The sequence below is a fragment of the Onychostruthus taczanowskii genome, unplaced genomic scaffold, assembly GCF_017590055.1.
Source record: "Onychostruthus taczanowskii isolate IOZ18803 unplaced genomic scaffold, ASM1759005v1 scaffold65, whole genome shotgun sequence".
In the NCBI taxonomy this organism is placed as follows: domain Eukaryota; kingdom Metazoa; phylum Chordata; class Aves; order Passeriformes; family Passeridae; genus Onychostruthus; species Onychostruthus taczanowskii.
The window spans coordinates 2,319,567-2,334,245 of NW_024504233.1; positions in this window are offsets into that span (position 1 = coordinate 2,319,567).

Consider the following 14,679-nt stretch of genomic DNA (forward strand, 5'->3'; position numbering starts at 1 on the left):
GGAGCAATCCAGGGGAGCTTGGAGAACTGATTTGTATCAAGCAGGGTACCAGACCTTCTGAATTTCTGTATCAAAGAACTGTTTTAGAATTTTGATCATAATATATTCAAATTCAAAAACCTTTAGAAGTGAAAAGGCCAAATAAACTTACCATAGCAACAATGTTGAAAAGAGGACTACATAAAATCAAGGAAGTTTGTTAAAAATAAGTTAGGAGAAAATTATCTGTATTACAGTTTCTGAGTAAGTATCTATCAATCATCTGTCAAAGCCAGTTAGAGGGTCTCCAAAAGACTAGCAGAGCTCTACATGAGAATAAAGGATATTATTGAAAAGGAAAAGGAGCTCCTTAAAAAAAAAAAGAGTGTTCAGATGAGAAAAACAGAAAATAGCAAAACCTCTGGCAGGCTACATATAAAACTGTAAAAGGCAGACCAAAAGCATTTGAAGGAAAATGTTAGTAATGGTATAAAACTTTATTGTAAAACCTCTTCCAAACACAGAAGCAGGAAGCCTGCAGGACAGAAAAACTGTTTGCTTATATGGATATTATGAGAGGCTCCTACAGGGAACCCCTTTATACCACAGAAATCTGTGAGAGTTTTTGGAAAGGTATGTGGAAACAGGGAGCTTGGATGATACAAGATTCCTGTATTTCAGTAAAACTTCTCAACAAATCTTCACTAAAATTCCTTAAAGAAATTAAGCTGCATTGCAATACAAAGAAAGGATCAGTACTGAGCAATATTGAGTAGTGTACAATACCTTTTCCTAAAATTTGATTCTATATACATAATCACAGTTAAATACAGTTCTTTTTTTCAAAATTTTTCTTTGCTCTAGCACACTGCTACTCTGATGTATTATCATTATACATGTGTTATTGTTTAACTGAAGGAAGAAAATATTTGTATATTTCCTGTGATGAGCACAGTTAGCCTAATCTAGCTTACTGGTAATAAAGAAAACTACATTTTGTTGGTGCAGGTTAATTGAGCACCAGCTAATCTGTCCATCCAGACTCCCACTCCACTGCAGCCTGTTGAGCAGGTTTCAGGTTTTTCATACCCCAGTCCATTCACATCTTCCCTCAGCATGTCCTGGCATTCTCCATGTTCTTTGAGGGCAGCACTGCTTGTTCCCATTTTAGCAATGTCAGTAACAGAGTGCCCAGGGAGTGAGTTCAAATGCAGTTTAGGGATAGTTCTGCCATTCACACATGATGGCAGTGACTGTTCAAGAACCAGCAACAGACATATTCATCTGTATTATGTCTTACCTCGGTTCTTCTGTTTAACATATATTTATCATAAACCCCAAACTATGCTTCTCAAGATTTTTTTTTTTTGCTAAGTCATCCTTTACATTTATTAAAGGTTCAAACAATTTATCATAAACCCCAAACTGTGCTTCTCAAGATTTTTTTTTTTTTTGCTAAGTCATCCTTTACATTTATTAAAGGTTCAAACCCTTTTAAACATTACAAATAAAACAGTTCCAGTAAGAATGTGCAATAACTATGTGACTAATCAGTGATGGTAAGGAATTACGTTTATATATTTTTCAATTGTTCATCTCCTAGGATGATTACCCTGCTCTGAATGCCAGAATCTGGATATTAGTACGTTTTGCTAATGTAAAAGCTATCTAACTTCTGTCTGGTAATGGTCCCTCATGCATGAAGTTCTTTCACAGAAGCATATTCATCTAAAAGAAATTCCTACAGAAGTGGATAAGACTTTGAGCTTCCAAATAATTGTTCTGTCTGTCTGTCCAAGGTGGCAGTGTTTACGATATGACACAGGATTAGAAACTGCCTTCAAGTCTATAAACATGTACTTGCCAATAAAAACTGTAAACTCTATATCTGGTGTCACTGAAGTTCTTACACAGTGTAAGATGGTGTAGGTGCTCTGACTTCAGTGGAGTCATGCTGATTTACACAGCTGAAGACCTGGGCCTTAGCTGTTGGATCTGAGTATTTTAAAAATAAAAAATAAAATTTAGTCAAGTTCATACTTTCCTTCAGTAATTTATAGCTGCTAGCAATTGTGTTATGCTGGTGACTTTATTACTATAATACTGCAGAACAAAAACGCCGTATTATGACTGAAAATTCACAGCTATTACATTTTAAGCTAACTAAAGTAAATATCTGTGTATATGGATCCATATGCAGAATCCCATTGGCTTCAGTGGTGCCTAGGAAAGGAGGATGTGGTGTCTAAAAATGACTAAAACCTTAACCATACCTTTAATTTTCCTCTCCCACCTGACTAAATTCCTGGGTAGATCAGACATCCACGCCATTGTACCCCCAGTGGTGAAACTCTGGGGTGTCCACAGAAGCACCTTACCTTACATAGTAACACAGGTAAAATTCAGAAGTTTGTTAAATATATTGGGATTTTTAGTGGAAAGTGATAGGTAAGATAAATGCATTTGTGTCTATTTAGCACACAAGTCAATGAAGCCACAGACCTCATGGAGATGCATATTCAAATGTATTGTGTTATCCACTGTCTCATTCCAGGTATACACCTGGCAGCTATTCTAAATACTCAGTTTGGGTCTTACCTGGGCTCAGTAAAATGTACACCTTTGGAAAAAGGCAGCCTGAGGCTCATGATTAATTAAACACCATTTAGAGTTCATATTTAGTCCTGACATGAGACAAAAAGGTACATACATGGCATGTAGGCACTTTGCCCAGAGTCTAACATGAGTTTGACCAATATGTTCTCAATTCTGTTGTTACTTGATAAATTCAATTCAAATTATTTTATTCATTCTTTCCATATAAGCTTGACCAAATTTCCTAATCTCTTGTTCCAACTTTCCAGATAGAAACAAAATGAAGTTAAAGCATCATTTGTTCTGCTAGCATCCTTTCTCTCAGCCTGTGTCACAACTGGTTAGAGTGCAAGTCTTCCAAACCAGAGTTGTCTCTCACCATGTCTTTGCACTTTGCCTGGTAGAACGGAGCCTCTGCCTGTGCTGCAATGCAAATGAATAATAATTTATGGTGATGTTGGAGGGGTGTTGACAGAAATGGAGCAAACGGCATGAGTGGGGAATAACTGCATTTATCCTAAAAATAACTATTGTCAGTCAAAAAAGCAAACTTAATTTCAGTGTCTACCTTTTTTAGCTGAAACCTTAGAAAGAACACGATTTTCAGTGGCAATTTTGCTAGAATGAGGTACTGATTTCAGAGCCAGCTTGAGACAAGAAAAAACAGAACAAGTGAAATAAATATCATTGGCATTTTACAATAAAATGGGGTGCATTTTATAGGTGGCTAGCAGCTTGTAATTACCCTTAATAAAACTAATCCCTTCCTTGTGCTTATTAAAATGTTCATGTTTCAGCAGGCCGTGAAAAGGACTCACTACCAATCTCTTAACTTGCGCTAAAACCGAGAGATGTCCACTTGAGTCACAGTTCCCAGTGCCAGTCCTGTTTCTCTGCCTGCTATTGGAATTCAAAGCCTCTGAGGGAATTAAAACTAACACATTAGTTCCTAATTAAATCCAAAAGGGCTGGGAAATGTAACCAAATAACTTTATAGTATTTCTTGGGAATATGATCTCAGGAGGATAAGGAAGGAGCAATGGTTTTCAATTAATGATTTTCCCTCTTCTAACACACAGGAAATGTCTGCAATGTTCTTTTGACCCCTTTTAATTTCTTCAAGGGGAGCACTTGACTCTTTAAGCTTCTTCCTACAAATATATTTTTAAAAGTTCCTGCAGGTTTGTAATAATTTAGTAGGATAAAGAAGTACAGTCATTACTATAGCAGTCCTTTTTTCTTCAATTAGTATTTCTAATCACATTAGACATGTTTTCAGTATCCAGAGAGGATGCCTGATCCCTACAGCTATCGTGAACTATTAACTTTAATTGAAATTTACAAGTCTAATGTTGTTACATCTGCTAAAAGCATTAACTGCCATGTTAATTACCAAAATGTTAATGTTGCGTTAAAATATGAATGTTCCCTTTTGACAGTTCATCTGTGGTTTAATTATTTATTTTTGGTAGAATATCTCCTCAAAAAAAGAAAAAGGCATAAAAGCAAAAATGCTGACTGAAATAATGAGACATAGTGGGAAAACTTCATCTAGGAAGAAAACTTAATACTTTAGAATACCAGTTGCTAGCAGAAATTCATTTGCATTCTTGCCATGTCAAAAATAAACACATAGCACTTCTGTCATGTCTAAGATGTTATTTATAATTGCAGCACATTCTTCTGCTTTTACTTTATAGAGCTATTTAATGTGCAGGACAAGTTCTTAAATCCCCATAGTCCAGCAGTGTCATTGTGTTGGTGCTACAGTAGAAACTTCCCCCCAAAAAAGATTTCATGACTTCACATCAAAAACTTGATTGGATTTCTGAAGGTTTTCCCACATAACTCATTTAAAAATAGGTTTACAAAAGGAGATGTCTTGAACTCAGTCCTGAAGTTACTGCACTCCCTATCCCAAGAGTACAAAATGAAAGTGGAAGTCTTTTAAAATCAATTAGTAACAAGCATAGTGCAGTGGCTTGTCTAAAGGAAACAGAAATGGCTGGTTAAAGTCAAGCTGTCTCTTGCTATATTTCATGGTACAATACTCCTCTATCATATTATTCTTAAAGGCATTGTCACTGAACTTAATAAACGAGAAAGTTCTGACAAACCAATGTTAAATGTAATTGTTACAGGTTCCTCTCATGTTGAATAATTGTTTTAATAGCTGAAGTTAACAGTCTGCCAAATAATTTCTTAATGTGATTGTAACTAGGTACTGTTAGATTTTATGCCATCCTCTATTTTTTGATTTTGCATGAAGTAACCTTAATTTTGCCTGTAGATCTTCCATGGTACATGTCAGAGGCACATTCCTCACTCTGTACTCTGTTGAATGCTGGAAGTAGCAGCTGTTTAGTGGCAAGTGCATAATGGGGTTTGTGGGTGGAGAAAAATATATTTTTAGAGATCAGATGTCCAGTTCACAGATTTAGATGGTTTATTAGGATAACACAAATTTTTAAATTGCCAAGTAAGACCACTGCAAGTTGTCAGTGGACTTCGAGCTAGCAGGACAGCATGCGTAACACCTCTTGCTTCACCACAGCCTGACCTCTTCTGATGTCCAGACCTTTTCTCCATTGTATGGTGGAATTACTTCCAATGATAAAACAGGAGTTTTCATATAACATATTTAGAGCTCTTCTCAGAGGTGGGTATTGTACCATGGTAATGGAATTCTAGATGAAAAGTTGCATTCAGTTGTCTTTTCAAGTTAACATTGTAGGAGAGTGCTGCAACAAATGCTCGTTTGTTTTCCACAGAGTTTGGAGAATTTGCCTCCAAATCCATTTTGCAGGGCCTTTAATAAAGAAGAGCCATTGAATGGCTCTGGTCTGAAGCAGAGAAAAGCTCTGCAGTCTCCCAGATGTTCAGAGCCCAGATTGGTCAGAGTTTATAGAATATATCCACATACAACCCCACCTTCCCTCCCAAAAATTCCCAAACAAATAAACAAAACCACTAAGCCACATGTTCAAGCTCAAATGGCTGTTTTATGTTCTACAAGCCCTGTTGCAGGCACGTTCAGCAGCACTAGTGATAAGATTTACTCTGGTGTGCTCTGATCCTGAGGCTTTTTGAAGTATTATTCCAAACAGAAAAGATTTCCATTTAAAAATAATAGTGGTTATTATTTTGAAGAATGTAGCAGGTTGCTAAAGAAATGTTTTCTAATAATCTGCCAGAAGGCAACCTATCTCCTGGGCTTTGTTTGCTTGTATAGATTTCATTGCCTGCAGCAATACTTCTTTAAGTCAAGTTTACAGAAACTTATCTCTCTTGGGGAGATGAATATCTTTCAAAGCTCATTATTTATTTGGGAATATTCAAGCACTCTAGAGAAGACAAGGAAATAATTCAAATTATTCATTTGCAATTAATCTGATATTAACTTTAGTGCTGCAGTGCTCTAGCTTACATAACTTCTTGCAACGGTCTGTATTACCACCAGTCTTTGTGCATGGAATTCACCTTTCTTTCAGTGTCATAGTTCTTACAGCATGGGGAAATTACTTAACTCCTTTTCTAAGCCAAAAAAGAAACACATTTTTTTATCTGGTGGCTTGTGGCTGCTTGTTTGACTGCCATTGTAAAGCAGAGTATGAAGGACAATCCTGTACAACCACTGAGACACACAGACAAGCCAGAAGCTTCCCTATTCATTTATGGAATTGTCAGAACTCCTTTTATTTTGTGAAATGGAAATAAATAAATTAACCCCGCTGTACCAAGCCCACTGAGTAGCTCCAGCAAAAATGTTGCCTTTTCTCAGTCATTCAGATTAATGTGAAGCCAGATCTTATTCAAAGATGTAGCATTAAGGAAACAGAGTTCCTCCATTCAACAGGTTTTTATTTGCCACATTAAAAAAAAAAAAAAGACCAAAAAAACCCCAAAATTTTATGTGTTTAAGATCAATGTCTGCCTTATAATTTGCATATCTTCCTTTATAACTTGCATATCTTCCTTCTCTGCCTACGTTTTAAGCGCTTTTTTCCTCTGTAGTGCATATACTGTTAAACTTCAAAATATTTCTGTCATTCCCTTCACCATGCTTTTGGTGAAGGATGCTTTAACAGCTGGCAATCACCCTGGCATGTCATCCACTGAGAAACTCCTGTTGGACTCTAAAACAGTGCAGTCTTATTATTAATAGTTAATCAAAAGGCCAATGTAAGGGTATTATTTTGTGTTATCTTTCAAGATGTGTTCACAACAGTTTTTATCAGACAAAGCATCAACAGGCAAACTGCTCAGTTTGTGCACAACTTTTTGATAAGAGTGACAGCTTCAGCAGAAAGACTTTTTTTGACCTTTCTTGCAGACATATATACATTCTTGAATGAACATGAGAAAAGCACTGCATTCTTAAAATGACAGCAGAGTTCCTTTGATTTGCCACATAAAAAAAAAAAAAAAAAAAAAAAAAAACCCCAAAATTTTATGTGTTTAAGATCAATGTCTGCCTTAAAAAAAAAAAAGACAAAAAAACCCCTAAAATTATATGTGTTTAAGATCAATGTCTGCCTTATAATTTGCATATCTTCCTTTATAACTTGCATATCTTCCTTCTCTGCCTACGTTTTAATTTTTTTTTTTCTCTGTAGTGCATATACTGTTAAACTTCAAAATATTTCTGTCATTCCCTTCACCATGCTTTTGGTGAAGGATGCTTTAACAGCTGGCAACCACCCTGGCATGTCATCCACTGAGAAACTCCTGTTGGACTCTAAAACAGTGCAGTCTTATTATTAATAGTTAATCAAAAGGCCAATGTAAGGGTATTATTTTGTGTTATCTTTCAAGATGTGTTCACAACAGTTTTTATCAGACAAAGCATCAACAGGCAAACTGCTCAGTTTGTGCACAACTTTTTGATAAGAGTGACAGCTTCAGCAGAAAGACTTTTTTTGACCTTTCTTGCAGACATATATACATTCTTGAATGAACATGAGAAAAGCACTGCATTCTTAAAATGACAGCAGAGTTCTGGAGCTTTGCTACAGAATCACTGCTGTTATAAATCTAGATTTACTTTAAAGAGAGCAATATTGACCTTGCATACCTGATCTCGTCCATAGAGATCTCCAATGTGTGAGTATGGAATATCATACCTAGCATCAAGGAGCTGATTTATAGAGGACTACAATATTCACATATTTTAATTTGGGCACATGATTTATGTACCTTCCAGAACATTACATGTCTCAGGTTCATTATACGTATGCATCTCTGGATGTATATATATAAAGTATTATATGTACAATGGAAATTAACAAATCAGAAGTAAATAGATTAAAAGTGTTGTTTCAGGCCAAGGATATGGAAAACAAAACCTTAAATTTCAAAAGTGAAATCTTGGTTCATTAAAACTGAGGAAAATTTTCATTTATCTCTCTGTGACCTGAATTCTCCTTTAAAAACTTAATTTCCACCTAACATCATACTTTCTGTTCTAATTATTTATTCTTCTGCAATTACCCCCTATAAGTAATATTATAGTAGTAGAAAAAAAAAAAAAACCTGATAACTTGATGTTTAGCAGACATCTTCCATCAGTTATTTTTAGATCTGAAGCTTATGCAATTGAATTGTAATTTTGAAAAACATAGCCTCTGCTTAATGAGGCAGTGCTTTAATGTTTAGAAGTCTAGTCTTTTAGATTATTTTAAAAATTGTTGTTCTACAGCTCTCATCTGAAATATTGAAAGCTTTCTATAACCTCCTCATCTGCCCTAAGCTTTAGAGATTCTCAAGGCTATATATGGGAGTATATACCACACCTTTTTTGTGTGGTCTCACTAAGGAACAGTGTTAATCACTGTCCTACAAGCATCTTACACCCAGTGTACTAAAACATACTCTTGGTTTGCTCAAAGCTTCTTAGGAGATACTTCAGGGACACATAATCCATACACACAGTCAATTCACAACCTTGAAAATGGGGTACAGCAGCATTTAATGAATAACAACTATTTTACTACCTGCAAACTGAACCTGTCAGTTAGGGTGTTCCTGTTATTTACTTACAGCAGATTTAATGTAGCATCATGCTCCTACATCTGCATGTAAGCCTACACATACGAACTTAATAGAAGTCAAATACTTATTTTAAAATATGCATACAAAAATAGGAGCATATATATTATTACTAAATATTAAATATTTAGAAATGTACTATTTATTGGTATATAAACTTCATCCCATCATTGATCCAACACACTCAAGACCCATTCCTAGTGCTTTTGTTTGTTTTACCTAATCAATCTCCCCCATCTCTGGTTTATTCTTTTAATTCTACCCTATGCAAGGAAAAATGGAAATCTGGTAGGGTTTCCATTGTAAGAGAAAAATAGAATAATAGTTTTTTTCCAGGTACTCCACAAACTACTGCTTTTTCTGGCATGACATGATGGCTGAAATTGAATTTGGAGGCTTCATGGACTGCTCTCCCTAAAAAAATACAAGAAAATATCTATGAATGAAAACTTTGTTCCAGACTATCCAATTTACAGAAAGTCAGAGCAAGCCAACAATGATTTTCCTGCTCCTGTTGTCGCTCACTTTTCACCTTTTCCTAATAAAATAGTCATTTCAATTACACACAAGCTGGTGAATAAAATCTATACAGGTACACTGACTATCCCCTGCTGTTCACTCATGTTCAAAGCATGCTGTTGTTAACTGCTTAGTCCATCTGATTTCATAAAGGTTGCCAATAATATATTAAAAAAAAAGTTAGACTGACAAATGTAATTATTGTAGCCTATTAAAGTACTAAAATGTACTATATACAGAGTTTATATCTACGGATCAATCCTTAATTAAGCAAACATCAAAGAACAGAAACCCAGAGGAATCAAACAGGGTACATTAATTTTCACAGAAAAAGACTTTCCTATTGTCAGTATTTCCCACAAGTGAGAATAAGTCATAAGTTCAAGAAAAAAAGTTGCACAGAAAGTGCCCAGTCTCCCAATAATACTTTTTGCTAAACTTACGCTCAGTAGGTAATTCAATAGCAACATGAAAAAGGTGCAGGAACCATCCTGATGTTCAGCTTCTAGGTCTTCTGCAAGACTAGAATGAAAGGAAGACACGATTTTGGGCTTAAAATCTGATCATCCTAAGTAGATCCTAATTGCCAGTGTAGAGGACTGTGTAAAGAGCCTTTAATAATATAACATGGTTTTGAAGAAGCGTGGGATGCAGAAATATTGTTTGTTCCCTCTAATGCTCTTCTACGTTTCCTTTTCATACAGATTTGCTATTACTGAAACAAAGTGAAACAGGATAAGTTTCTTCCTTTTGGAATGCTGCTTCCAAAATCCCACTCCAATGCTCCTGAACCATTGCCACAGACTTAATAAATACCAGAGACCACGGGAGCAAGGTTTGGAAACACTTCAGCAGATGAACCACTTTCTGAGAACTGCAACCTTTGTTTCAAAAACATTCAATACAAGCTGACTCACAGGAGGCCTGAAGTTAGAGCCTCCTTCTCTTTTCCAGACTCAGCCCAAAGAGAGAAAACTTGGAGAGAAAGGTTGGTGTAATGATCAGGATACAAATAAACAAAACACATAGGAAACATTGGTATGCATCTGCAGAGATACAAGAATAAAAAATTAGCATTCATTCAAAGCTGCTCTGCCTTCTGACAGGTAATAATGATTGTTAATGGGACTGACATTTCCACTGTACAATCAAAACATATTCTTCAAAACCTATTGCATAATTAACATTACTTACACACAATTCACATCAAATAACATCAAATTAGAAAGACTTATGGGGCTAGTGAATAGCATCCTGAAAACCATCTTGTCCAGGTGTTGACTGAGCCCCGCTAACACTTGCAGGGCTCTGCTAGGTTCTTCTCTCAGCCAGGCAAGTCCTCTGTGTTCTGCCACTGCAAAGAGTAAAAGGCTGCACACAGCAACACAGGACTCACAGGGATGCTTTTCCTTCCTGCACATTGTCCTGACAAGGACAGTGATTGATCAGCCCCACAGGAGACGTTCCTGCACTGTAATCCACATGAAATAGCAGAGAGGCAGAAGCAAGGTTCCTATCTTTACCCACCTGATTAATGGTTTGGTGTTGCCCAAGATTAGGTAAGACTGTAAAGGAGTTCAGATTCTTAATTTCTTTATAGCTTTATTAAATGAGATACTTGATGCAAATTATATTTTTCCTCTCAATAAGCTTCTTACTTATTTTCTAGAACAGACACTGATCTATGCACTGATGTTTCCAGAAACACTGCACCTACTACATGTGTCAGATGTGTCCTCTTGCTCAGCCAGAGTGGAGTTAACCTGAATTAGAGACGTGATGGTCTGCAACAGCCTCCCAAAAACAATCAGGACAAAAGCCTAATTATTTTAATGTGATGTTTAGTCACTACATGAACATCATTTTGAGCTGCAGTGCCCAAAGCACAAGCTTGGGAGGTGCTTTCCTAACCTAGAGTTTGTATGGTTGGCAGGAACCTTGCAGACAACAACCCAATCATTTCCTATTCTTGTCTTAGAAGAAACTTGACATATTTTTGGGGGTTGCAGTGGGAGAAGGAGGGGGAAAGGAGGCTGCTATCAAGTAGTTGTTAAAAACATGCTAAATAAAAAGTCTAGATAAAAAAAAGAACCTTCTTATACAGTCTTTGATGTTGCCAAACACTGATTGTGAATTGAACAAGAAAAAAATAAAACAAGCTGAAAATGTGCTGTCAGGACTTTTATAACACCAAGCTTTTTTATGATTTTTTAATGCTCCAATGACAGATATATGAAAATTAGTGCAAAATGCAGAGAAGAAAGAAAATACAACCTCAGTGTAGAAATTGCATAGACAAAGAAGAAAGTATAATTTCCTAGCACTGACAACAGCATAAGCATGGAGTAACTTTCAGGAGAATTATTTTTGCAAAACACCAGTATGTTTCACATGCTTTGGTTTCTAATATGTCATTGTTAAATCAAAGAGTATTTTTTTTTCCCCAGGCATGTAGAAGACTTAAGAAATATGAAACAAATTGTAACACTAACCACTAAGGCTTTAAAAAAGAAAATAAAGTTCCTTGTTTATATTATTCATCTAGATCATGCCAACAGATAAAATGGCCTACAGATTTCCATGACACTACATGAGCATGCACAAAATATGGTAATTAAATCTTGCATCAAAGTTTATGTAAAGTGTAATTGTACCTGGCATTTCAGTTTATCACTTTCTGAGGATTTGTGCAGGTGGTACACAAGTCATATCTTCCTACTGAATCTGAGCAGGACTAAATTCCCCTCCCTTTAGTCTTTGCTTCCACTTCTCATTTTGCATATCAGACACTAAACTCAAGCTAAATTTTAGGAAAATTGCATACTTATGCTTTCTTAGAACTTGTCTCCAAAATGGTTTTCCAGTCTACCTATAATGGAATAATCCATGTGTGGATCACTCAAGAATAAAGGAAATTAATTAGGATTCCTAAATATGAAGATATTTAGGATTTTGTTATTTAAAATATTGCATTTATATCACAGAAGTAGATCTAAACACATTTTTTTTATTTGGACTTCAACAATTAACCTTCCCAAAAAGAAATATCCCATGCATCTGACCTCAAGCTGCCACTGGAAAAAAGGCTGCAAGTAGGCTGTAAGCAGGTTGCCAAACTCCTTCTCCTGGATATTGGGAATGAGAAGTATGAGTAACTAGAGTACATCACAAGTATATTTCTCAAACATTTCTAAAATTAGAAGTAGTTATATAAATTATTGAAAAGAAATTCTCAATAAGATAGAAACTGAGGACGATTGAAAGAGGAACACATGAAGAGGAACACTTTTCTACTACTGGTTCCTGAGTTTCAAACTGTCAAGGAAAAAAATATACTGAAATCTGTGGCCCAAGTTTACCTTCCTCAAAACTATTATTTAGTCTGTTTAACTAAAAAACCTCTTAAAACTTTAAGAAAGTTTGATTTTTAGTGCCTGTGAAATCCAATCTTGCATACTTGTCAGCACTCCAGGCTACCTGAAAAACTTGGTGTAAGAGCCCATCCATACCAGTCACTACATATCAGAACTGGGTATTTCCGAAGTGATTGAAGAGGCTAAAATGTAGTCTAAGCCCAGAACGAAGCTAGCACAGTGACACCTTAGTTTTTCCCCACTTTCAGTTTTCCACACTTTCGTTTGCGTTGTCTTGTATTTGCATTTTTAACAGGAAAATAACTCCAAGGAGAAAATCCTCCACAATATATTTGTTGGCTGCCAAAACAATGATTCTTAAAATTCTGTAATGAAAAGGATATAAATTCCAGAAGCAGTTTCTTGCAGTAGCTGTCACAGGTTTCAGTGTGGTAAAAACAAGCTTGAAAGTACTTAAGATCCACCTTTTTATTACATGCTGTATGTTTCTCTTCCATGGCATTTCTCTTGCTTTGGGAAGCCTGGATGGATTGTCCAGTGGAAGTTTGTGATGGATCTCCCTGCCCAGGAGAGTCCCCTGCAGTAAAGGTTAGTCCTTTCCCCCACATCCCCACAAGTCTTTGTGATCAACAGCACTGTCCACACTCTTCACGACGACTTTGGTGAGCAGTCATCATTCTCTTGTCCTGTTCTGATCTTTGGGAAGGGAGCTTTATACCACCCTGGCTCCAGATCCTTCCTTCCAGGAATCATTTTCCAAAACAGAGGCAGCTCCTTATGGATTCCCAGCAGAAAGGAAAGAGGTGGGCTGGAACATAGCACAGAGAGACTCAAGAGGATTTCAGCAAGCTGGGTCAGCACTGGAATCAGCAAAGGGCTGAATGCAGGCTCATGGAGCCAGTGTGTGCAAGGGCACAGGAAAGATGAGCGGTTAGTGACGCGTGGAGGCAGCCTGCCCAGGGCACTGCGCTGCGACAGGCGACAGAAGGACCTGCTCTGTGCTCTGTGCCCCATCTGCCCCACAGCCACCAAGCGCTTTGCCTCCTCTCCTCCCCTCCTGAATCTGGCCTGCTCATTACGATGGTGGGGTTTTTTTGGCAGGGAATGTTTTTTTCACAGGTGAAATCCTTGATGTGCTGCAGTCAGCAGTAAAACTCCAAGCTCTGGGCATTCCAAGTTTTAATTCTATGCAAGCATTAACCTTTTAGCATGGTGAGGGCCCTACTTCAGTTTCTAGATGCAAACAAATTACAGCTATAAAGGATCTGTTAAATCAAAATTTTGAAGCAAAGCAATGGAATCATTCATAGGTAGGAGGGTGTGTTTCTTTAATCATAAAAAAGTACATGAAAAATAGTTATTTTTCCCTTATCCTCTGAATAGGCACACATCAGACAGACCAATAGCATTTATTGGAAGCCAGACAATGTGAGGCATTTGGAAAAGGGAGGAGAAAGGTTAGGAAAAAAGAAGAAAGAAAAGCAGATCACAAGTTTGGACAACATTTGAATAGTTTGGAATTGCTTTGAATTTTCTACTGTGAGCTGTTGAGGTATGACAAATTTGGTTTTTGTTTTAAACTGGCGTAGTCTGCTGTTACTGAGAATGCTTTTAATATTTCAACTCAAAGGTATCCTTTACGGTGACATATTGCAAACATGCTTTCTGTTTTGTTTTCAATTTTGCTTTGTTGTTGGAGTTGCAATGTAAATATGCACCATATTTTCCTCTGCATATTCCTCATTATAGTTATTTTCAAGTCTTTTCTATGCAGTATCTCCTTCCCAGCACCAGAGCACACAGGAATATATTGTCTCTTTTCTGAGTTTGACAATGAAAATATTCTTACTGGTTTAACTGTACAAGGGTAGAAATTGTGATGGCGGCAATTGCATCTGAAATTCATTAGCAAACATCTGAGATGACTTCCTGAGTGGGCCACAACGAAGTGAGGAATGAGCAAATGATCTGCAGGGGTGGCAGAGGGGAAGAATTCCCATGCATGATAAATGCAAAGAAAAAAATGCACATTTGTTAATACAAATCTTTTCTTCACCCTGATTCTGATTTCTTCCATGCAAGTCTCTTTTCCCCCTTAACATGAGAATTAAGAAATCCAAGATTCCTTTAACAACCTATTGCTCCACTTCACTCAGCTATCAAT